General features: G+C 41.4%; 1 protein-coding gene across 8 annotated transcripts in view; it reads right to left on the bottom strand.

Annotated features, from left to right (window-relative positions):
• The window catches only part of camta1a (calmodulin binding transcription activator 1a), a 390,768-nt gene that overhangs the window by 85,838 nt on the left and 278,953 nt on the right, over nt 1-25,977 (bottom strand). The gene's annotated exons all lie outside the window — the stretch shown is intronic.

Raw genomic sequence — 25,977 nt, 5'->3', positions numbered from 1 at the left:
GAGTTTGAATTCATTATGGACTTTCTCTCATCCACACAGGGTCAAATGCATGCATGCAAGCTCAGATATACATACAAGTTACTGATTTCTGTTCCTTGACCACACACGTCAACAAGTTTCTGATATATTTCTATTTGGACATTTGACCATGTACACTGGTTTCTTTCTAAGCATAAATCTGTCTTTTAAAAACTGTTTCTGCATGTTGAGTATAGATGAAGTTGGGACCATAAAAGCCTAATAAAACGAGCTGTTGTGTCTGTTTTAGTCCTTTTAATTATCTGGGTCTTGATTTTAGATGAAGTTTAAGAATTTTTGATGTGGTACTCCATCATTTCCATCCACTTTGTGCAATGTAGTGGCACAGAAACAGACTCTTGATATGATGCTACCTCCATCATGTGTGACACATTTAAATGTTTCTTGTCTCTTTTTCGTATTAGTCATTCCTTTTGTTCACCTGAGTGGATGCACATTTCTGTTGAGCTTTACGGAGTCAATTTGGTGATTCTTTCCTGCTCTGGATCTTCTCAGTTCATGATGACGACATTTGGTTGTTCCGGGAAATGTTAACCAACTTCCTTTACTAGAAATTATTTTTACAGGATTTCCAAAAAGACAAGAAAAGAAAAATCTCCTCTAGACCCGGATTTAAATCGTGTTTGAGATTAGAGATCTGAGGTTAAATGAATGCACCAAATTCATTTAACCTGCAAATAAGTTTTCTCGCCAGGTTTATACCGAAAAAGTTGAACATGCATGTGAAGCCTGCATGTAAACTTTTGATGAGTTGAGTAGAAATAATTTCTGTGAAACTTGTGTACCAAGTTCTTATTTCAAGATAATTATTACACACTGGAGAAAGACAAAGATTATGAGTGTCTGTATACTTCTGATTAGAACAGCATAAAAGAAGACCTCAAGTTTGCTTGTTTTTTGAGCAGTGATTATTTATAATAATAATAAAAAAACTGATTACATTTGTTGACATTGGCCCAATGCTGCTTGAGTTTCATTCAGCTTGGAAAGAACTCTTAACAAATTCACCCTGCCGAGAAACCCAGAGCATAACTAAAGCACAGTGTTATTAATATCCTTATCGTAAACAGATAATACTTCGTCTCGGGGCTCATTACTGTGGAAAGAGCAAGGCAGGGCTGATAACGCCCCCTGGTATCTGGCGAAGAGGCCAGGAGACATTCTTCAGCAGCCAGAAGGAGAGCTGAGTGCAGTAAAGCATCAAACACCCAGAGACGGAGCAGAGCTCCATACATCCTCTCTCTCCTTCTCAGTCCTTTGTTGGATTCACAGTCCTGACCCTGGATGACCTAATGGGAAGGCTATACTTTTTCTAATTTATAGCAATCTATAATACTTCACCACTGCTCAGCTATCACCTGGTTAGTTATAGGCAATGAGATTATTATACAGGGAAATTAGTTAAAAAGCAGCCAGGAAGTTACAAAGGACAACAAAGACAATGATTTGCCATCCCAAATTTCTGATTTCAGTCCCTTGTAAATTTGTGGGGGAGACAAACCAGCCTCAGCTACCCCAGGAATATGTATAATATGGGTAATGACATGCAATCTTTGCAAATTATTTGTTTTTAATTGCATGCTAGACGAATTTTGGCTGATTTAAATGCAAAGTTTGTCCAATATTTTTGAGCAATAGATCAAGCAGGCAGGTTGAGAGGATTAAGTTTCACTTAAATCCTCTCTGGTTTAAATTATTGATAAGGAATCACCGCCTGCTCCGTGTCAGATCATGTACACATATGCACAAAGGTGCAGTCTTGTCTTCCACACACAGACATGCACACAGAGACACTAACCTGAGCTTCAATATTCAGCAGCTGTACTGTACGTGTTCAATAAGTTGAGGTGGGTTTCCTGGGGCGCTGGGAATGAGCAGGCAACAGAGGCAAGGGGACAGGCACCGTGGGAGGGATGAGGGAGAGTGTTTTAATATTGGGATGGTGGGCTGCATTGCTCGGAGGACCGAATGATAAATAGATGCCTTGAAGTGTTCTTTGTGCTTGTCTTGTTTAATTAAAACCTAGTTAAAACGAGAAGGGCTCGCCGAGGTGGATAAACATTGATTTGCCAACATCAAACCCTCTGATGAATGTACGACTACAAAGGGAAGGCAAACAGATGGAAGGACGCATAACAGCGCTAAGAAAGTGCTTACAGATCTCAGAGATACGCAAGTACAAACAGGCGCGTTTATGTGCGCGTCCAGCTCATTCACAAGAAAGAGAAAACAATTCGCAGATGCCATCAGCCCTTTCTGGTTCTCCAGGTGTTCCATTGTTCTGTTCACACCTATTTGTCTGCTGATTTCAATACCACCCAAAGTGTGTTTGGGAGAGTTTGAGCAGCCACGCTCCTGCAGACTGCCTCATTTTCTTATGTTTTTGCTGAACCCTCATCTATTACAGCTGTCTGGTATAGGATGTATGCCTCCTCCCACTCCTATAACTCTGCCATCCATTACTCTGCGCTGGCGTTGGACAGAGGCTTCCTCCCACAACCACAGCGGAGTGAACATCACGTTACAACCACCACAGCTACACACATTTGTACTTTGCAGCTCTGTGACTATTTATGTCATAAACTGGGCTTTGTGAGCTTTCAAGGGATTACCGATGCAAGGCTGTGCACTGATCTATGAGGCCTTAAACAGTTTCACTACTGGCATGTTCTGCAACAGTTTTGGGAAAGGTGCTTACAAGCAGAAATGCCAACGTTTTCTCTTCGACACTTAGCATTATGTGCCAACACAAATGCTGATACAATGGCAAATTTGCATTTATTTTGACGGCAAATATGGAATAACAAACCTTTAAGGAGCAGATTGTGATCAGCTGCACATGTAAAGCAAGTGAATTTAATTTTGGTGGCCTGCTTAACTTATTTTATGTGCTTTGATTTGCTTGACTGATGATATTATTGATCAAAAGCACAAAATCTGGGTTCCTTTATATTTTTATAGGAACGTCTGTAGATTTGTCCACTAAGATCTTCTGTTCTGTGTCAATTTAAAACATAGATAAGAACCTTTGCTAAGTTCGTGTACATGTATGGTTGAATGGTGTCATCAAGTAAACTAGGAAGCTAAAATTTAGGACTATTTCAGTCACTTCAGATAACCTCATGAGTGTGCCTTTGGCTTTGTAACCCTGCAGAGTTTTTGCATGAATAAAACACTAAACGATAAAGAAAGCTGACTCTTCTAAAAAAAAAAAAAAAAAACCCAAGTAAAGGAAAAAGGCACTTAAAATGTTTTGTATCCCTAATTCCGGCTCCTGAGCAGTTACTCACAGATCAGGGTTAATATTGTTCTAGCCTTGAGCGCTTGGCCCCCTGAGAGTGACCTGCAGCTGGACAGTATGACGCCGCTTTGACATGCTCGACACGACTGACAGGTTTCCTGGCGCAACAAGCCTAAGTGACTGGGGTGAATGGGGGAGTGAATAAATTAGCCCCGGGGCTGCTCTTCTTCCCCTCTATTTGCCCCCATTACTCAATGACACAAAGCGGCATGGCAGACAAACAAGCAGCTTAAAGCGTAACACAACAGTTGAAGCTGTCAGTGCCAATATACAGTAGACATTAAACACAACGCCAGCCTGGAAACATTCACTCTTTTACCAGTTCACTATTTCTAAGGTCTTGAGTACAAAAACAATCATAGGAGGAGCAAATACAGCTGTAGTTATTAAATCATAAACCCACATTGTTGTGTTGCTGGTCACAGCGGAAAATTATTTTATATGTTTTGTTGAATTCAGTATTTAAATTCAATCCTCTTTACTCTACTACCCCCATCTAAAATTCAATGCCATAACCTTCAGATGTCTAACTAGATTCCACGTGTGTGTACGTCTTTTGCTTATATTGTAGCTTACGGTTTTGTGACTGTACTTTGATTATGACGTGAATAACGAAGACCAAAATCAAATTCCTTGTTTGTCCCAAAAATACATCTGTAAATCTGCCAAGACATGACTGAATGGCTAAAATGACATGAAGAGTAACAAGAGTAGAAGCCAAGAGGCTCATGGTAACTCTGGAGGAGCAGCATTGATAATCTAGTGACACAATAGATTAGTTTTGCAGCTTTATGGAAAGCAGTGAAGAAGAAACCTGCCTGCTTGTAGTTTGTTACAAGCTTTCAAAGGGAACACACCAAACATGATTATCTGACAGGACCAGGACAAAAACACATCAACATAAACACTTAAGTATTTGTGTTACACCAGTGACATCATGTTGATTGGTGAGAGTCAACAATGCGAAGGTCCAGACCTAAATCACATTAAGAATATCGGGGAAAACTTGCAAACTGTTGTAGAGAAACATTCGCCATCCGATCTGGCTGATGCTTTGTTGATGTTTTTTGCAAATAAGAATTTGAAAAAAAAAAATAAAAAACTGTCTCCAGATGTGCTGGTAGCAATATAACTGCTACAGCTGCATGCAACGAAAGGCAGCTTCCTAAAGCGTTGCCTCAGGATGGTTCAGAAAACAGTGATAGGCCTGAATCATTTTCCCTTCACTCCACTTCATGTTGGTGTGTCACGAAAAATTTACATAGACCACAATCAAGTACGTAATGTGACAAAACGGGGAAAAGTTTAAGAGCTACGGATCTTTTAGCACGGCGCAGTATAGAGACCCACACCCCCGTATGTGCACCGCTCATCAACCCCAAGCACTTATCAGTAATTCAAAGCGCATATCAGTTGCTGGTGTTTCTGCTGCTTTCTGCATGCTGAGCGTCTGGGTGACAAAGTGATGGCAGAAGAACCATTATTTGCTGTCTATGGGCTGTGACAGATGACAGCACATTGCAGGGCAAGCAATTAAACAATAATTATACACACACATATTCTCTCATAAAAACTGCACTTTCCCAGCATGTAATTTAGAAAATCTTCAGTACAGTGGTATGAACACATTGGAAAAAAAAAACACACACATTGGCCTCAGACACATTCATCCGCAAACGCACCCACACACACACACACACACACACACGCACACGCACACACACACACACACACACACACACACACACACACACACACACACACACACTGTGTCACTAATCTGAATGTTTTGTTAGTGTGCTGTCGTGTGCAAATGAGACACAGAAAAATGATTTGGAACAGTTAACAGAATAATTCACGAGAAGTATGACCATAATGTATTTATTTGCTGTCAGCCCAGACAGCATGAAAAAGGAGGTACAGCACCGCGTGTCCTCATGGAGCGAATTCATTATACATTGTCACTTAAGCAAGTGGTCAAGGCGATGAAACGGTGATGAGACCCGGTGAAAGGACGTGTCCACTCTTCCCTCCTCTTGTGGAGTCATCTTGAGTAGAGCTGAACGGCGGTTCACCCAGGGCAAACAGTTTGTTTAAAATAAAGCCTTCAGATGTAGAGCCAGAGCTGCTTGCTTCCTGTAAGGCTTGTGGAGGCTACCGCCACATCGAGTCTGGAAAACCGGGTGCCCCGACGATGTTACGCTTACATTTATCTATCACAGCTGGCAGGTGTCAGACACAGCCAGAGACGGGTTTGTAAAATGAAACGTCGGCGAAGGCGAAGCTGGCAAGTCAGTTAGAGTGAGACTGAGGGAAGGGAAAGTCTCTCATTAGACCATAATGATGTGTGAAAACAGTCCTAATCAGAGCGTGGCACCTTATTTATGTTGGCAATTTGCTGTTTTCCTGCCGTGATGCAAAAAATTCCACTGTCAGAGGCTGCAGCACATGTGTCTTTTGGGTTGATTGTCAGTCCCAGCAGGAAAAGCAGACATGCTTTATTATTATTAGTGCACAAATAAAAAAAATAGCTAGTTTAACTTTTTACCATCCAAAAAAACAATAAGACACACTCTTTACCAATGCAGTTCTTCCAAGGATAGTTCTCCACTTTGACACATATTTGACTTGTGTCCTTAGTCAGCATTTGTTCCAACACATTACCACTCAGGATATAAATATTCTCTGCTGGATATTGTCAGAATTCACTGGATCGAATGACTTCATTTGAAACGTTATATATTTGTTGAGATGGACATCCACCTGGTAAAGCCACTTCTGTCTCCCTGCTTCATTAGAGGTAATGTATCATTTTGTGCGTGTGTTTTTGTGTGTGTGTGCGTGTGTGTGTGTTTGCATATGTCTGTTCACATGGATGCCTGGGGCAGGTGATACAGCCTGGGGCACAGCAGCATAAATAGAGCTCGCACTGCAGCCAATCAGACGGCACTATCAAACTCTATCCGTGAAGGCAACGCAAAATCCATACACAATAGAGATTCATGAACCATGCAAAATTCAAACCAGCCCGGCCATCGACAGCATCCATGATGACTATTGATCAGCCCACGATTTCTGGCTCTAAACAGATGTGATTGGATGACTTACCGCAGAAAAGTGCCACTTCCAGTTTGGAGGATGAGCTCATTTTCGACTGATACCATAATGCTCTGTATCTCACCTGCTGTCTTTACAGTCAATACACTCTGCTGTACTCTCTCCGATCGTTCGGCGGGAATCAAATTATCCATAGTGTCTGGTAGGGTGGCACTATGCCCAGAATGCCTATAATATGCAGGATATCGCTTACATTTTGATTTAGAGAGAAATGGGTAGTTCTGGAATGGCACAGTGGATCTTAAACCAGCTACTGCCTCCCTTTTTTTTTTAAAAGAAATTCTCCTTTTACACGCCTTTAAATAGGCTGCAACTTGTGGAACAGTAACAGTATAATTTTTCAATGCATCTTCAGACTTAAGAAACGGTTGATGAGACATTATACATAATAAATCAAAGGAAGCTTAGATTTATCTCCCCAGTCTTCTGCATCAGACCAGCTGCAGCCTCTAAATCAGTCAAAACTGAGCAAGCTACAAAATGAATTGGCAGGCTGCTCCCGAGCTGAAAGGGGGGCAGAAAATGGAGAACAAACCTAAATTCTTCAACAAAGCAAAACAAATGGCGCCCAGGAAGAAAAGGCATGTGTTGTGGAAATGATTGGCCCTAAAAATAGAAAGCTTATTGTAAAATAAACAGAAACGTTTGATAAACAGGCTCAGAGGAGGAGAATTAATTAGCCACGCTGGACATGTAAACACAGCCATACATCAAGTTCAAAGGGAAAACAATAACAGGACCGAGGTGGATTGAGAGAAACCCCTGACCACTTGTAGCTCTAAAAAACATAATTCTGTTTCACTTCATTTCTGAAGAGCAGAAAAAAAAAAAACTAATTAAGAACAAAAAAAAAAAGGGGAAGGCATTTCAGGAGAAGGGAAGCTGAAACAATAAAGTTACTGGGAGATTTTTATTTTGCTGCAGGAAAAAAAAAAGAGGAGTATGAGAGACAGAGAAGGGAACAGAGAGATACAAATGATGGACAAGGGGGTAAGGAGCTTACGGTCATGCTTCTGTACATGCAAGAGGAGGCTTGCGCACAAGCCTATGAACGTCTGTCTCCCTGACTGAAGACACAGTGTCTGTTGATGCTAATGCTAGCCAGCTGGGCTCTCCGCCAAAGGCATTAAGTGGAATCGAATTCCACCAAACTAGCTTTAATCAGCAGGTTTTAAGGTTAGAATTACTTTCCCTCTCCACCAGCCTGCTGGCCAAGGTTAAAGCAGACACAGACGGGGGCTGGGCGGGCTCAGTTAATGGCTCTATGTCGTGTGCCACCATTCGCCAACATGCGAGGACATACATACAAAAAGGTGTACTGACAGCGATGTCAGAAAACAAATAAGTTAACAGGAACGGAAAAAAAAAAATAGAGAAAACAACTGGCTCCTTCAGAAATCACATATTTTATGCAACTATGCTGCTATCAACATTACAAATAAAAGAATACCGTCTTCAGTTATGTAGAATGTAAATGTGTGTGTTCACAAGCCACTCAAAACCATGTTTTTAAAGTTGGGATTAATTCAATTTCTTCCTATTGGAGCAAACTGAGAAACATTTCAAATCTAAAGTATAATTTAATCTAACTGTATATTCTTTATTTTAAACCTTGCGGTTCTGAATTTTCAGCATACTCTTATGAAAAGGAGATTATAAATACATAATTGGCAATGATCTCCTGGTGGTGGATGACCTTTATTGGAGTCACATAATCACTTCTTTTTCTGTAGACTGTGACTGTATTATAGAAAACTACTTTGAATCATCAGTAGTTGTGGAAACAAATCGTCCTGAAGGTAAGCATAGACAGATCTGTAGGTGGGAAGAAATGTGCATTGGCAGGTGGGTCAAGAAAATTGCAAAATTTTGAAATAACTAAGGGGTGAAATAGTCTTTGTGTCCCTAGATTGCCCTTAAATGTGTGTGCATGGTTTGACCTTTGTGCACCTGTGTTAACCCATGATGTACTGGCGGCCTGTCCAAGGTGTAACCCCGCTTCTCATCCAATGGCCGCTGGAGGTAGGCACCAGAACCACACAGGCGTGCACAAACAATGCAAGGATCAACACAGGACAGGAATCTGACACATTTTGTATTTTCATGTTATTGCAAATGTTACTGGAAACGGATGGATGTTTCAGCATTTGATTTTTTTGGGGGGGGGAATTCTTTTCAACTGAAAAAACTGACGTGTTTAACAAATATCTCCAGAGAAGTGAGGTCAGGGCCTTTAAGTAAGGCAAAAAAAGAAAAAAAATGTTGAGAAAGTAACACAAAAAGAGAGTTTAAACAGCTTTTGCAGACGAGCAAATATGTCAGGCTGATTTCTTTTTTACACTTCACAAAGAGTCCAGTAAGGTCTGCCTTGACCTCGGCATACAACAGCAGTCAAGGCATTGATGCCTGTCAACAAAAGAAAGCTCGGGAAACCTTGCAGCTCTTCTGTCAGCTTCTCAAAAGTCAATCTGTGTTCTTCTATAGTACCCACACTGTGCACAGAGTCCTACACATGCAATGGTAAGAAACATTTCTTTTCCACTTTTTCCTTTTTCTTATCTTTCTTCTCCCCTTATTGACTTTCCTTCACCTGGAAGAACATGGACTTACTGTGGAGATGAATTACAAACTAAATCTGCAGCCATGCTACCACGGTCGGCATCAGCATTGTTTCCAAGAACACGAAGAACAATGTGCAAAATAGGTCTGAAAAAAACTGTGAATGTGACAGATGAGACTTTATAATCTGATGCAGGTAAAAACAAATTTGCATCCACTGACCATGAGCATGAATATTAATTGTGGATCTTCAGAGATGCATTCAGACTGCATAACAACAATTCTGATGAATTTAGAAAATCTACTGGATGCACAAGTTTGGAGTCATTATGGATTTGTTTTTATCCACATGGTTTTACAAAATTATAAATAAGACTTTACTAATATTTGGTGAAAAGTTCACCTGCCATTTGCAGAGAACCCACACGCTGTTTGAACCGCTCACCAAACTTCTGGCAATAATTCGGACTAAATATTTAACACCTTAAATAGGAAGTTCAGTCTTGTTGTTTAATTACTGACCTGATTTAAACCAGTTTTGTTGTTTGTTTCAGCTGTTCTAGATGACTTAAAGTTTCAACCACATGTTGATTTGAGATGAAAACAAAGATTTTTGAGTTTTTTTGTTATTTCTTCCACTTTATGAAATGCACTAGAATCACTACCAGGTGATTTTGTGAGCAGTGTCCTGCAGAGCAAGTTGGTGAATGGTGCTCAACTCTGGACACATCTAAGGGAGGTGAGCAGCACCAGAGTTTCAGATCTGACCATTCAAATCTGTCTTTATGTACAAATTTGGCCATGTGTGGATTAAAGAAAATTCACAACCCATTCAAACTTGTGAACTCACTTCTTGCTCTTTGAAGATCAATAAAAATGTGTGAAATTCCACCCCAAAAGCAGAACAGTTCCAACACAACCAGAATAAGAGCGTTCCTGTCCTCAGTCAGCATACACAGACATTTCACTGGCAATGTATGCAAAAGATGAAACTGCAAAGGACTCCAGATCGCTATCTTAAGACAACACTTCCTTATCGCCTCACCTTTGAGCTGACCTACAGATCACCTGTCTGGAAGAGACACGCGAAAAATGTCTTGCAGCAAAGAGTAATGTGCATCTCTTAGCATTACAAGCTAGGTCAAATACGACAGGCTCTTCATTCCATTAAAAAGTTGAGTAATAGACACAGCACAGAGGTTGTAGAGACAAGGGGTCAGAGGTTACACTTTAGCTGTCATTTTTCAGTGGGCGCGGAAAACAGCTGAGTATGGGGAGAAAATCCTGGGCCTGATCGCTTAGTGAAACACAAATGCATGTGCTGGAAGATAGCCAAAGAAGAGTGGACGCAGAATCTGTACGCATGTACCGCTAAGAACAACGGGAGAGACGACTGCAGGTACAGACGTGTTCATGGTAGAACAAAAACCCAACAAAAGGCAAACACGTTTCTTATCGTAATAACAAATTAGTCGCAGCGTAGCTTTGTGAGACTGATCCTGCTTATTAAATCCCAATGGCAGAGTGTGAGTCTGTCAGACCGCTGATTAACCTTCACTTGTGTTTGGTAAGGTAAGGATGGAAGTGTGCAGAGAAGGGGAGTGCGTCCTTTGCATTAATGAGAGCAAACATCAAACTTATAGTTTCTCCCCTAAACACACGCACACGCACACACACACACGCACAGCGGAGTCCTGCTGAAGATGACGTCAGGGACCCGGCTTCCCTGCCGCGTGTTATACCGGGCGGATGTGCTGCTTAATTGTGGGAGAGAGCCCAGATTTGTAATGCTGCACCGCTCTGTTAGGGCTGATTAGCAGACGCTCATGCCCTCTCCCCCTGCGGTGATCTATAGGCACTCAAAATTTCTAATATCTCCAGTGTAAGCAAGGAGGAGCTGAGAGGGACCGTAAATCATGACAGGTCCTACTGAGTGCAGGAGTGAAAAAAAGAAGGAGACGGATGGAGAGAAAGACTGAGAGTGAGTTATTGAGAAAAATATTCAGCCTGTATGGAAACATGAAGGAGGGAGAGGAACGGGGCGAGGGGGAGAGGCGGCAGAGCACATATAGGTGGAGAGGAGCACACATCAAGGAGACATGAAAGAGTTAGGGAGGAGAGAAGAAAGAAAAGGAGAGGAGATATGATTACCAAGGAAACAGCAAGAAAAAAAAATCCAGTCGGGGAGGAAGAGACGGAGTGTGTGGAGTAGACAAAGAGGAGAAAGAGCATAGGAGGAAGAAAGGGAGTAGGAGGACTGAGAGACACAGAGACAGAGGGAGACGGAGAAAGGAGAGGATAGAATGAATGCTAACAGGGAGCCCAAACCCAATGCTGAGGCTTTATCCTTCACAGGCGGAGGAGCAACAATCGCAAACACATTTTCTCTCGCCCTGGCCCTAAGAGAGATAAAAAAGCAATTTGTATTCTATTCCTATTCAGCGTCGCTTGGCCTGTTTCTCTGCCTGCATATTTGTAAACACAGCTTTGTCAGAGCAGCTTAATCTTCCCAACACAAACACAGACTACAGGAAGGAGGGGTGAGGAGGGGTGAGCGGGTAAGAGCGGCGATGAGAGGGGGGGATAGGGTGTGAGGATGAGGGGGGAAAAAGGAGAGAGAGAAAGTGAAAGGGTGAAAGGGGTAAAAGGGGTGAGGAACGAAGGTAAGGGGACGTTTGGGAGGCAAGTGAGGGGTCATGAGAGAAAACGGGAATAAGACTTGTTACTGTCTGTGGTGCCTTATGATGTCCTCATGTCAACTGTGAAGGACCCAAACTCGCACTCACTCATTATTCTACCCACTGGACTAAAGTTCAGCAGGCTGGATCACTGAGAGAGCCAGAAGAAGAAAACCCATAAAACCCATCTCCATAGTATGGCCTGGATGTGACAGATGGAAGAGGTGGGCGCTTGTGCTTCTCTAACTGTCACCATGCTTAAATTAAGTGCTTAGGCTGCACATTCACCCTGACATCTAGCGTTCCAGGCCTGGACTTCCAAGCTTTCAGGGGAGCCAAAGTGCACATTCTATACAGGCTAAATAACAGAGTCATGTGGAAGGACAATCACATCACTGCAACTGACTGACTATACACCCAAGCAGAGACAGAGGGGGAGAGAGAGAGAAAGAGACCCACGCACAGATAGGGAGAGGGAGAAAGAGAGGCGACTTGGAAGTGGTGATCGTCTGGGTGCACATTCGCTCACAGAGGCGTGAAATTAGGCAGAGCGACACCTGCCAATACGCATTGCATTAAAGCCCGCTAGGTTCGCCCCGCTCTTCGGCCTCTCAAATCACACCGCGTACTCTCTCATTCCCCCTCATTCTGCTCCACCCTATTTTCAGATCTCTTCATTATGGCCCACAGCGCCCAATTAAAGACTGATAGCCACTCCATTCACTTCCAATACCGCATCGTGGGCGAGATGGTGCTACACTTCGGAGCGGGGCTACAACCCTCATCAGCTTCTGTGCAATTCTTTTCCTATTCACACTCTACAGACCCAGCTGCAGTTGCACGCCAAGGCAGCTGGATTAGTACAAGTGAGATTAGTTACCATCGTGACGTCAGTCATGGAGACACCGGATAGACAGCGGAAGTCTTATTCAAACGGAATCCGCACAATGCTTTGCAAAGCTACTCGCGGTCTTTTGAATGCTTCCCATCCCGTTACGTTGTGTCCACAAACTTTTTATATTTCATTGGAATTTCATGTGACAGAAACAAAAAAATTATGGGCGACACTTTATTTGAAGGGGTGTGCATAAGACTGACATGACACTGTCATAAACATGACATAACACCTGTCATGAACATAAAGAAGTCTTTATGAATGTTTATGACTGTTGTTATGAAGCGTCAACAGTCGCTTCATGACAACAGTCATGAAGCACTTTAGAGCACTTTTAATGCAAAATTGCTCTAAAAGTTGCATTGAAACTTTTAGTTTGAGAATTTTTAATTATGATAATTTTGCATTAAATTATCATAATTTACAAAGTCATACAAAGTTGGCACTTTTAATGGACTTTTAGAGCAATTTTGCATTAAAAGTGTCATTATTTACCGAATGACACTTCTTGGCAACTGTCATAAACATTCATAAAGACTTCTTTAAGTTCATGACAGTGTCATGTCAGTCTTATGCACACACCTTCAAATAAAGTGTTACCAAATTGTACATGTGCGAAAAATCCATTCTAAGCAGCCAACTTTAAAAATACATACTTGAAAAATAAAAGTCAACCAATTTCTTTCAGAAGTCATCTAATTAATAAATTCAATCACTGAGCAATTTTATCTCAGTATTCTGTAAATCCAGCTATGGGCTGTTGTCATGAGGAAGGTGAGAATCACTGAACGCAACAAGGCAGACGACCCGAACGCTGCTGTCAAAGCTGACCGTCTTCGTGCCACGGTGCACTGATGCAGTAATTTACACAAGATGAGCAAATGAATGCAAAGAAGTGTAAACCCTTTTAAGCATCCTGTCATTTGTTCTTAAAACATATAAATAAATGGTCTTATGTGATATTTAAATGGATTTACCTGTAAGCCACAATCATCAAAACCGCAAAAAATAAGAGCTTGAGATACTTTTACTCCATGTGTAATGAATCTCTATAAAATAACCGATTCATTGTACTTCTACACAATATTTCATTTTATAGAGATGAATTAGTGTATCATCTACCTCTCTTCAACTCAAAACCTAAAATAATAGCGGGTTCATGAAGCTATTTTTCTTGTAACTCATCGTCTATCTTTATGTTTGAGCTTGTAGGGATTGAAATGAGGCTTTACGCCAAGCTGTCAGCTAACTGAACCATCACGATCAAGCGTACACAGTATTGAGGCAAACTTGTTAACTTGGTTGCTTGTTTGCTGTGGCAGCACTTTCAACAAGTGTGGATCCAAGACAACTTTCCTCTTTTGTGTAATATTTATCCGTCTGCATCCCACTGTAGATGAGTAATGCAGGCAAAATCTCTAACTTCCCCAGTGCTCCTACTTGTGGCCATGTGTGTGTGCGCGCGCGTGTGTGTGTGTGTTGAGAGCCCTGCAGACAGAGACGCAGCCAAGAGACAGATTTGGAGAGACAGGGATTGCCACAAACAGACAGAAATGAGCAAAGAAAGACAGGGAGAACACGCAGCAGGCAGATGGGAGAGCCTGTGAGCCCCCAGGCAGGCCTGTGTTGAAGACTGTGGGGAACGCGACTGAAGGAGACCGTATTATGTGCAGATTGTGAACGGGGGAGGAGGCTGGTTAAGGGGGTGAGGCGAGCAGACAAGAGAGAAGGAGAAAGACAGAATGAGGGAGAAGGAAAAAAATCAGCCAGTGAGCCAAAATGAGGGAAAGGAAAGCAAATGAAAAGTGACACTTTAATTCAGGGGGCTTCTTCTGGCTGAGTTATTATGAGATGTTTGTAAGCTGACTTGTTCATGCATCTCCTGGCCTTGTGCCTGACTCACGCTCACTGAGGAGACCTGTGGCGCTAACCTGTGTTTATCTGAGCTGCACAGCAGGGGACAGCACTCTGCCACCATCCTCAGCTTTGATCCTCCCACTTTCACCATGGCTTCCCCCTCTGCCTCCCTCCTTCATGCTCTCCTCCACCCTCACCCATATGTAAAATGTCTCTGTACCAATGCTCCTTTTGATATGGTCAGAGTCTCACTTCACTCTTAATTAATTGCCATTTCTCTAATCTGGGAGGCAAAGGTTAGCTTTGGCTTCACAGACGCACTTCTGAACGCAGCACAGTACCAGCGCTTCACATGAAGATAACGACCGAGAAGAGAGAGAAGCGAACTACATCAAAAAGAGCGAATCTGTGAGCAAATGCACAGAGAAATAAAGGAAGAGTAACAGGAAGACAGGGTGAGACAGACATAAACACACACAGAGAAAAATGGTTTTGGGGCCGAAATTATTTGGCTTTCCAGCTGGGAAAATTTAGGTGTCTGAACGTAAGAACCTGACCAGGGTACGAGATTTCAACGACAAGAGGGAGGAAAAAAAAAGACCCATAAGGGCTTTTCCTCAGTTCGGGAGGCAGCTACAAAGCAGACAGATAAAGGAGACAGGCAGATAAAGGAGACAGACAAATAGAGGAAGAGCTGGAGCTGCACAGAGCCAAGACGTGGCAGACAGGTACAACCTGGCAGCCAAAACAGACGAAGATGGGGGAGTGAGAGAAGAAAAAAGCAGCTCTTAATGAAGCAAATTTAATCAGCCAGAAGGATGCACACACCCTCCTTACACGTTCAATACAAATACATGTAGAGCAAGAAACACTAGAACAGGGATAGATCCATTTAGGAATATGGGGAACGAGCGTGATGAGAAATGCAACAGAAGAGCAGGAATGGAAAAAGAACCTAGAGCAAAGTCACTGTGAACTAGAGAGAGAGGAAGAGACTGAGACAGACGGAGAAGGTGGTGGAGGGGGGTGGTAGTCAGCTGGAGTGCCGACAGGTCTCCGGAGGTTGTAATATATAGCAGCGTTTCAATCTCTCAACAGCAACTCCAGCCCTCCTTTTTCATATCCTTCAACAGACTGAGGACGGAGAGATACGTCTGTCCTTCGGAGCCAAATCGGCATTCAGGATGATATAACGTGCACATTTTTTGACATTATATCCCAAATCTGGATGGTTATTTGTAACTGGATGAGAGCTCCGTCCCCATTCTCTTTTGAGATCTCAAGGTTACCAATGGTAAAGAATAGATATGGATGCCCATGTCAGACACGTTTCTATGTTTGTCTTGTAATGTCTCCGCTCTCCCTGAGATCTCCCAGAGAAGCTCGAGTCCAATGCTTGATTTATCTGCTGCATGCGCCATTAATCCAGCGACCATGCATGCCTCTGTTGAATAATTGATCTCTATGCTACTGTAACTAAATCCGTCAAAAGAGTGACATCCCACCTCCCTCCTCGATGCCTTTACTTCCTCTTTGGTTCTCCGGAAACCGCAGAGTTCCAGTATAAAACTCAAGCTGCTCCAACAAGAAAATCTAGTTAGTGTTTTCACACCTTTCGTGGTCAGCGGCGCCGTGGAGGAAAAGGGGTTAGAGTTCGCCGGAGAGGTGGTGTGTCATTATGGGTGAGTGTGAGAACGGTTCCACCACCAGAGGGAGTTTCGAGTATAGATTCTGAAAGGAGGCCAGACCGACTGCAAAAACACACACGATATTAAGATGATGCAGTTGACAGGGTAGTTTTAAAGTGCCAGTACTGTCAGGGGATCCAAGCAGCAGTGACCTCTTGAGATGGTCAGCTCCGAATTCTGTGTTTAGACCTCAACAAACAGCTGCCTGGAGCAGAAGGGGGACAATAACCCTTAATTTATGCCCACCCTCCCTTCCTCCTTCTGCCTATCTCTTTGACTTGTTTTTGCATACTGCATTTAAAGTAATAAGTACAGTATCTCCTTGGATGCCACAGTGCTATAAATCAGGGGAAAATAGACCTGTCATCTTAGTAAACAACGCAGGCGGCGAGTTATCATTAAAAAGAAAAGAGTTCTTGAGGACGCCTAGCCATGCATGAGGATGAGTGTTAGACCAATCTACCAATCTCCTTGGTCTGCCCTGAGTTTCAGTGGAGGTGCACACAGATATGGTGCAAGTTATACAACACTTACAAGACTCAATGGGAATAGAGTTATATATAACCTTAAAATGAATAGATTTTGTGTTGCAGCATCGTCTCACAATGACTTTATTAGTTCATTAATTCAGCAAGGGTAATAAATCAAACTAAGAAATAAATGTTTTGCTTTTTTTTAAAAAACACACCAGTCCAATAGTTATTAACAATCCTCATTAAATAAATACAGTTAAAACACTTTTATTCTCTTTGATTTGAGCAGAATATTTAGGGTCTTCTAATAAGAAACCCGTGACTTTCTGTGTGGCTGCGGTATAAATATGTCACGAAACAGAGAGCTCTTTCTCAAAGGGGAAGATAAGAGAACATCCTAGTCAAGTCAAACAGATGTGTGTATTTCTTTAAAAGTAATTGTAAAATACTTTACAATTAGTAAAACTGTTACAAACAAGCCTGGATGATAATGTTCATGTTGAAACCACACATAGCAGACAGTTGGTAATTGAGAATAGAATCTGACTCTGAAAAAAAACACTTCACATATTATTTACACACCAATCTGTTACTTAAAAAAAATATATTTTCAGTCTCACTCTCTCAACTGTAAGAATGAGGACGTTCTGGTCCTAACCAGAATGATAACGCTGCAAAAACACCAAATCTCACAAAGTATTTTTAGTCTCATTTCCAGGTTATATGTGTTATTACACTTGAAATGAAACAAAATATCTTTTCAGCAAGATATAGGAGCTTGTTTTAAGTAAATAGTTCCTTAATAAGACAATTTGCCCATGTTGTAAATTAAATAATCTGCCAATGGAACTAGAACTTTTTCATCAATATTAAGGAATTAATTACTTAAAACAAGCTCCTTTATCTTTCTAATAAGTTACTTTTAAGTAGTTTTTTTCTTAATTCAAGTGTTCTAAGCTGCTGAAACCTTGTAAGATTTTGTGTTTTTCCAGTGAAGATTTGTTCAGACGATTCAAAGACTGAGCTGTTGCAAACCATTATGGCGAATGTTCTACAATAGGTCTGTCCTCCCCGCCCCCCGCAAATACGTAAAAACCAGGAATAAACTCTTTTAAAAGCTAGGACATTTGAAATAAAAATTAGCTTTTTTTAATGTAGGAAGCCGGTCTCTCAAAAGTCAGTCCACATATTTTGGATCAACAGGACAATGCTGCAAAACATTTGTCCAAATTGACACAGAAACCAGCCTCAAATAAACCTTTTCCAGTCAGTGTCAGACCGAGAACAAACAGCTAACCTGTGAGGTCACCTGAGGAAGGGAACCTAAGAGAGGACCAAAAACTCTGGATGATTTAAAGAGTTTCCAAAGTGGAACAAACAGTGATTACTTCCTTTGTATGCATGAAACTGGTGAAATGTTCTAGAAGAAGTTCTGTCGTATTGGCCAAAGGGGTTTATACAGTATAACAGCAGGTTGCCAATAAATGTAGCCCCCATAATTCTGTTAAAAAAGTGTACTCAAAAGAGTTTAAAGCTTTTTATGTATCTTCACAAGGGGTTCCAAAAAGTGAGAAGGGTGCTATATAAACCTTAAAAAAACAGAAGGGGAGATCTAAGATTTTTAATTAGTTTTATGATCCCTACAAATAGCCTTCGCAGTTAGAAAAAGGCATCATGGGGGCTCACTTGGGAAAGCTTTTGAAGTAAAACCTGCCATTAATATATGTGCACGGACATTCTTATGTCAAACAGTTATTAAAGGAGAATACATATGATCTTTTGTACCGCAATTCAGACAGCAGAGGACAGAAAAACATTCTGCCCTTGTCTTGAAATGTGATGTGGAGTTATGCAGGGTAACTGTTCCTAAATCTGCTGAAAATGTTGATTTCCCCAGAGCTTGAAGCACAGATAAAGGCTTCAAAAATAACATTCTGATTATGATATTTACACTATATTATGACTTCTTATGACAAATGGCGCACAATCATGGACTCATTCAATCATAACATGTTGGTCGAAGTGACATTAGTAAGATTTAGGTCAGTGCTCAGAAAATGAGCTCCGGATTCGATTGCAGAGACGACATTGTTCAATGTCACAACAGTGCCATGAAAATTTAGGATCATTTGTTATGTTGAGCTATCAATGTTTATGACAGCCAATCCATCCCCAAGTAAGCTGTATGTCAACCTTTGTGGCAGCTTTATGACACATGGATCACATGAAATGTCATGGAATGTCATCTATGTGTTTGCAAACGCCGGAGCACACGTGATGGATACAAGGGTCAGAGAGAAAATCGCAGTCTTTAACACATGTCTGCAGAGCAGAAGTGGTGCTGGTGATGTTAATCAGGCGTCAGTGTTTCTGCGACCCTGTGTAAGGTGGCAGCTGGATGGCCTCTGGCAGCTATTTGCATGCTAAGCTGCATATCCCATTGCAGAGGCCCGTCAGGTGTAACCGAGTTCAGGTTACGGGCGGCTCTCTGCGCTCTCCTGGCTAGACGCGATTGGTGTGAATCCCCGTCGTCTGCGTGCATGCATCTCTTGGCTTTTCCTCGAAGGGAGTAAAGATGGAGGTCAGAAAAATGGGGAATGAAAAATGAATGAAAATAGGGAGAAGGTAATAGATGGTCAAGAAATGTGGAATATTGAAAGTAATTTTGAAAAGCATCCATAACCCTGGGACTTGCATTTAGCACAATTGCACCACATATGTCTATGCTATTTATCTGGAATAGTACAGGAAAGGGTATAAATGATGAACGGTTTTTAAAGACTTACAAATAAAAATCTGTAATCCACTGGGCTAGACAGATGGTACCAAAAACACGTGTAATGTGTGATAGAAATCAAACACTTGAACACACCGCCCATGAGTGAGACATGGTGATATCAGGATCATGCAGTGATAATATTTATTTTTTTCTAACAAGGACAAGGAAGGGAGTAGTAGTCAATGAAACAATTAATATACACATCAATTCTACGTGTAAATATGATTTCAAACAAAAGCAAGACTATGACAATTAGCAAAAAAGTCAGGGATACAATGAAAAAGTTCAGGATGAAATATATTCATGTTTAGAAGGACCTAGTCAAAGTCCAACTGAGAATCTGTGGGAAGATTTTGGAACTGATCTCTGACCAATGTGACTGCAGAAGTTGCAAAACCGTGAAACTGGAGATCGCAGCTACAAACTGCTGTCTCAGAGGAGATCAATGCAAATGCATGCCACACTTTTCAGGTTTTTATTCTTTTTTAAATCACAATATATTCTACTTTGTGGTGGCCACAAATCTAAAAAAAAAAAAACGATGAGAAAAGTTTAGAGTTGTAATAGGACAAAATGTGAATGAGTACTTTGGAAAGGTAATCCGCCCACCCGCTAATTTAATCAACTAGAGTTAACACTGAAATCAGAGTTCCTCCTCTGGTGGAGGATGACGGAGACAGAAACCGTCTACTCTCAGTCCTGGAAGTTTCTCTAAAGAGGACACAGAAGCTACAGCCCATTAGCTCCACGAAAACACGCTATATCCCTGAGAGATACTTGATGAGAATGAAGATGGCCACATCTGTGTATAGCGTGCCTACAAACAGGCCTCCAGCACTAGTTGTCCTATACACTAATAGGCTTCGGTGAGGCCAACAAAGTGCTGCGACTGCACTTTTAAAGTGGGTGGAATTACTCTGTTACTGAAATCGTAAAAAGGGGCACTGTGTAGAGAGGGGGAAGAAATCTGAGCCTCAAGTGTATAACAGCTTGTCTTCTGAAAGGGAGAGCTCACACGCACTTGCATCTCCAGACACAGAAACGTGTCTTTGACACACGCCGACTTAATTAAATTTCCATTTCCATCAGATGTACATGCTTCATCTGACTCTGCCTTGTGATGATTTCATTCGTCCTGCCAGATAAGAGCCACTTGAGCTCCAGAATGCATGTCAGCCTCTGTCGGCAGCTGCCATCCTTTCCACATACTTGGTGACAGAGGGGCCCTGGATGTCATCGGCAGCCTGACATCCTGCGAAAGCTCCTCCCACTGTCAGGCCTCCCTCCCCTTTAGGCCTTTTCTTGAGAAGCCCCAGAGCTCCTGCCCCGTCTCATTATGTGGGCGAGATGTTTGTGGGTCTCTCTGTGTCATTCTGTCGCTCTGTCAGCTAGCATAATGCTTCCCAGTTGGCGCCCAGCTCCCTCCGCCACCCCAGCCCACCGCCCCACACACAGCTCGGTTCTGTTTGTGTGTCTGTCAGCGAGCCTGTCAGAATGGTCTTTTAATCCAAAAAATTCATTTCCTCCACCACTGGATTCTTGTCACATTGCTCCAAAAAAAAAAAAGAGAGAGAAAGAAGGCACAAAGAGTGGCTATTAAAGTCTAGAGGGTGTCCACACTAATGCACGACTCAAATGTCACTCAATTTACAACTGACGGATGTAAATACAATACCTGGATTTGTCCATGTGTGTTTTCAATTTGTTCCCAATGCTGTGGGTAAAATTTAATTTAGTAGGGATATTTACACAACCAGATGACAATGGGGCATTGGGGAGTGCTGGTGAGAGTTGCCTTCCAGCCTGCAGATTAATAAAAGCTTGTGCAAAGATCCAAAGGATGACAAACAGCGAGAACTAACAGCACAAAACAACAGCAAAACAATCAGCTTCTTGAAAAGGCTTAAATGACATTTAATATATTTACTGGCAAACATAAACATAAATTGACACTGGGAGGCTGGGAGGAGTGAATACAATGTCTGTGATTGCTATTACTGGCATAAGCAATGACAGCGCGCACTAGATTGGAGTGGTATATTGAATTTCATGTTCTTTGAAATGGAGTCTGAAATGTGAGATTTGTCTTTTGCCTCTGAATAGTTTCCACCAAACCGCCGCTCGCCTCTTCCTCCCCCCACCCTCTTCACATACGCCTTATTCGCTCTCATTTGGAGACTGGCACATTCAGTTAACTAATGCAGGGGATACGGCAACGCTACACTATTACCCCATTCTCTCAATCGCCTGTCGAAGGAGTGGAACATCAGATGTGATTTGGGGATGCTTTCTTCTTGTTTCTGTTTCACATCAGAAACGTACCTGCTGGGAAGATTTCCCCACTATAAATTTCTCCTATCTGCAGCTGAAACGCTATTCATCTCATTACGGTTGATTGGGATCCTCATTACATTAGAGGGTGCGCGCACCAGCATGTGTGTGCATGTGTGTTTTCATGCATGTAAATAAAGACAAGAGATAATGAGCAGAGAGAAAGGGAACAGGAGAGAGGGAGGGAGGAGTGTGTTAATGAGTGTGAGATGTGCTGAGGTCGCTGTGTTTGTTCTGTAATAGTGCGTTGCCGCAGAGCACTGCCACCTGAGGTGGGTGATTAGAAGTAATTATATAATTACACAAAATGTGATAATAAACAGCACAGAGGGAATCGGCTCCATCTACTTTGCTACATTTCATATGTATATATTCAAAGACTCATTTTCTTATGTGCAAACAAATACATAAACTAAACCACTAATCTCTACAACAACAAGATGACAGACAGACACTGTAGCTTTTTTCATCATTGTTTAACAGTAAATCACACAAAACTTTTCCTGTCAAGTTACAATTCTCCAGAACGACAAAGAAGATATTTTTAAAATGTTTTCCTGTTGCTCTCTTCAAATTCTGAAATTCACATTCATAACCATTATTTCGTCTCTGAATAAAGTGGGAAAGCCCAGATGATAACGTCATGGCTTTGAAAGCTTCTTGTGATTAAATCTGAATTAGTCTTAGGTATATCTGTGGATACATGATCACAGAGCCTTGGTATTCCATTCCTATTTGATTAGTTGGTTGTTATTATGAAATAAATACATTTAGCAAAATGGTGACATTGTGGAAAATTTAAGCACTTGATCTTGACACTGTGCATTTTACCCTATTGATCTGCGCTATGAAGTTTACACAATGGGAGCAGATCAAAAGTATTCCACATACCTTAAGATATCGCACACTGTTGCAAAAAAAAAACAGATTAAAGGAAATACCACCAAATAGTAAGAAATTGTAATACTTCAGAATAATACTATATTTCTTATATGGAAGAAATATAACTTAAATAAGAGCTCCCTGCACTGAACCCCACTGAAAACCTCCTGGTTTTTCCACAAAATATTGATTTCTGAACTCTTCCTGAGTCAAAACATTAGTATTGTTTCTAAATGAATATCAACTTGTTTTATTTGCATTATTTGAGGTCTGAAAGTGCTGCATCTTTTTCAGTATTCTGACCATTTCTCATTTTATGCAAATAAATACTAATTTGCTTGGCATTTCGGCGACGTGTTGTCAGTAGTTCATAGAAAAAAAGAATAATTTCATTTTTTCAAACATACACCTATAAAAAGTAAAATCAGAGAAACTCTTCATTTTTCCCAGAGCTGTATATATAAAATGCACCTTACAGTCTTAGCCAAATAAAAATGAAAAAGGTTTATTTTGATTTAATGCCAGAAAGTGAGAGAAAGGTGGTTTGCCTTTTTATATAGTGCATGTAAATATCTAATTTCAAGTACACACACAAACTCATGCACATTTCTGCACCAACAGAGAGGGACGGACAAACCCATTCACACCCAGATAATTCCAACCTGATACAAAAAGTAATGGAACACTCACACTTGTCCTCCACTCACACCTGTGAGTAAAAACCGATTTGCTCCGTGACACACAGTAACGGCCAATAAAACAAGTGCTGACTCGCTCCCAAAGGCAGCCGAGGGGAGCGGGGGGACAAATGAACACAAACTGGGAGTAAAAAGCTGCTCTCAGGAGGATTTTGCCTTTTCTGTAGTCCTCATGCTCCTTCCTGCTTGAGTGAGAAACACTATCTGAAAGGACCTGCAATTGTCCGTCTCATCTCTAGACTTGCTGAAAGAAGAAACAAGTGTGAGGCGGGGAGGGAGCGGGGCTGGTGGGCTGATGCATCCCTCGGCTCTATTTGAGAGCAAGTGAAATGGCTATTTTATTGTTAACTCCACTTAGAGTAAAAGCAGAATGTAGCTGGGTGTCCATGAATCCAAGTGTGAATGCCTCTGACCTTCAGCTGGAATATGTGGTTTTACATTCAGTCTGTATGTTCCAGTCAAAAAGGAGCACGAAAGTGCACACAACACCAATGATAGGAGTGAGTCAAAGCGCTCGGAGTCAATGGGACCGCTAGAGGTAGGAAACACATCAGTGCGTGAGGGAAAAGTAGTGAGAAAACAGTATGGCAAGGAAGCAGAATAATTACTACTAATAAAGCTTAATGGAATTCAGGTCTCACGTCAGGTGCAAGATGATATGATTACCGCGGGGCGGCAGAGAGAAATTGGGAACTGATCCGTTAATCCCACCGTCCTTTTGTCTGTAATTCGGTGAAAATATGTCTATCTATATGTGTCTGTCTGTACAAGATGAAGAAGTATGCAGAGTTAAATTTCGCACAGCAAGCACATGAGTTTAAAGTATTTAACATTCATAGCTGCAGAGCATAGAGAGCCCTGGAATTCGACAGTGTATCCGCAAATTGCATTAGATTTTATATTGGATTTTACTTTATTATTGGTGAGTGTTAGGGTGCGTGACTCATGGTGTGCTCTTTGAGAGTCGCTCACTGTGACCCGAGTGTCCCTGATAACGGAGCATTCGACTACAAGTCAGTGGTTTCTCATGGTTTGCCTCATTGTGTGCGCGTGCCGGTTCAAACGCTGTGATATATTTGTTCACATGCACAATGGCTGAACTTTTCAACCGTCTCTCCATCTCCAGGCCTCCTGCTGATGCCCACTGACCTTAGCGGAGAGTCTCAGCCTGCCAGCACAGACAACCAGCCTGATGGTTGAAAAGATGGTTCACACTTGGACATGATGGGCTGTTGTGTAAACATGTTTGTGCAAAATTGACAAAAATGGAAAATTGTTTTCAGGAAATTCGTCTGTTTAGGTTTTATGTTACTAATGAAGCACCCTTTCATAGATTAGATTTGTGTGACAGCCATTCAGGGCATATATTCCACAGAAATGTTTTCAACGTTAATACTTTTTAATTATGCATTTGATTATACAAGAAACAACTGCATTATGTGACCACTTTTCTCAGCAGAATTAGCAGAGTTCACCTAAATTGGTTGATTTCTGGCGAGAACTTGGCTTCAGAGGACAGTACAGAAACATTGAATATGGTTAAAGTTTGGAGATGTTCTAGTTGATTAATGTTGCTGAAATGTTTCCATTGTAAAACTGATTTTGAGGTGTGTGTGTGTGTGTGGGACCACCTACTTATGTCCAGTTTCTCAACCATTATTCTCAAATTCAGGTAAACGGGAATGAGTAAGGTATCTATTTATAATTAAACAAAATACTATCTGTTAAGGTTTTTAACCATTAGAGATCCCTGTACCAACTATCAGGCATGGTAGTGGTACCTTCATGCTGAGGGTCTATTTTCTAACATGTGACTCAGGCAGATTCAGTTATATCTCCTTTTATCCTACTTCTGGAGTGCTCCAAACCTCAACCATGTAGAAAACATGTGTGCGCAAAGTGAAATCAAAGTCAAATTATTAGAATGTGTACACAAACGTAGCAAATAAAGCTGATTCTGATTCTATTTATGTAAGCATATGACCCTACATAACTTATTTAAATTCTGTACAGATTTGAGAAAATTCCCAGTAAATTAAAACTTCTGATGTCATATCGTACAGTAGGGATGTCAAACTCATTTTCATTTTGGGCCATATCAAGATCATGAACATTCTCAGCGGATCAATATATTGATAACGTCCATTAACAAACTGTTCAAATATTAATGAGCACTTCTTAAAATAATATTGATCATCTTTTCACATTGATCAGTTCCTCCTGTATTTCACTGTTGTGTTCTTGCCACCAGGGCCCGGCCCGGTGGTGGCGCAGGGGCAAAGTGTGACCCATGTATTGAGGTCTTAGTCCTCAACGTGTCACGTGTTCGAGTCCCGGCCCGATGACCTTTGCAGCATTTACTCTGTTAAATAAAGGACTCTAGAGCCAACAAAACCTTAAATAAGAAAAAAAAAGGAAAGAAGTTCTGCCACCTGCAGGTGGGAGTTTGTCACTTAAATGAGAACTTCATAAAAATATAAGGTTGGATTTGTCTTACATAATCAGTCCAACCCAAAAAGAATGTCATACATTTATAATTAAGAGCCAAAGTTTATATGGTATGCCAAGCTTCTGGCTGTATGAGGAGAAGCATCATCTTCCTAAACACCCAAAACAATCGATTGCATTGTTTCCTCTTCTTATTACACTCAGACTTATTCTTCAGTTCTTAAATCTACCT

This window comes from Poecilia reticulata, chromosome 7 (genome assembly GCF_904066995.2).
Source record: "Poecilia reticulata chromosome 7, P_reticulata-male-v2, whole genome shotgun sequence".
Taxonomy (NCBI): Eukaryota; Metazoa; Chordata; class Actinopteri; order Cyprinodontiformes; family Poeciliidae; genus Poecilia; species Poecilia reticulata.
Note: the sequence above shows the minus strand (reverse complement) of the source record. Positions and strands in the feature narration are given on the sequence as shown.